Source organism: Triticum aestivum, chromosome 3B, assembly GCF_018294505.1.
Source record: "Triticum aestivum cultivar Chinese Spring chromosome 3B, IWGSC CS RefSeq v2.1, whole genome shotgun sequence".
In the NCBI taxonomy this organism is placed as follows: Eukaryota; Viridiplantae; Streptophyta; class Magnoliopsida; order Poales; family Poaceae; genus Triticum; species Triticum aestivum.
The window spans coordinates 805,538,276-805,539,099 of NC_057801.1; positions in this window are offsets into that span (position 1 = coordinate 805,538,276).

An 824-nucleotide genomic window follows, 5' to 3' on the forward strand; every position below is an offset into this window, starting at 1 on the left:
AAATCCATATAATTTGCTTCACGAAAATATGCACACTTCATTTTACTACGGGTTAATGATAAACTGGTTTGCTACTTTGTAGAGCAAACCAGTAAATAAACCTTTTCTTCAGCGAAGCGGTAAGAGACAAGATGTCGAAGACGCGGGGTACTATCCTGAAATACTGTTTGTTATATATATATTGTGCCCGTCGTAATTGTTTGCTTTGGTATAGTTTTGTTGTTCTGCAATACATGGTGACAGTAAATATTTTGGCTTCAATAATTTATGGTTAGGGAGTGCAAGTGTGGATACCTATTATGTGTGTACATATTGTTAGTCCATATTATGGGTGGTAGTTGATAAGAATAATAATATGAGACATATACTAAATATATAGCGTTCTGCTTTTGTTATGTAGAAAAAAACAATTTACTGGGGCAACAAAAGTATTAAACAAATTGATAATAATAATTTTGTTTGCATGGTTGGGTGTATATTACTAGCTGGTAAGAAAATAGACGTCGGTATTTGTTATTCCTAATATATTAAAAAAAATTGTTTTCTTCCCGGACTATGATGGTGCAAAAACTCATTGTGATACATTTCAAGATATGGAAAAATTCATGTTGCTGTAGTGGGGAAACCATTCTGGATACTTTAGGGGAATAGAGTCCTTGTGCAAAAACTGGATTCAACTATAAAAATTCATTGGCATTGATTGGTGGGAGGGCAAGATAATGAAATAAAAAATATTGTGTGCTTCGCACCTTTCAACTTTGTGGGCTACGGGTTAGGGGGCGCGCTAAAATTTAGTTAGGTGGTATCTGCAAGAATATGCAAGA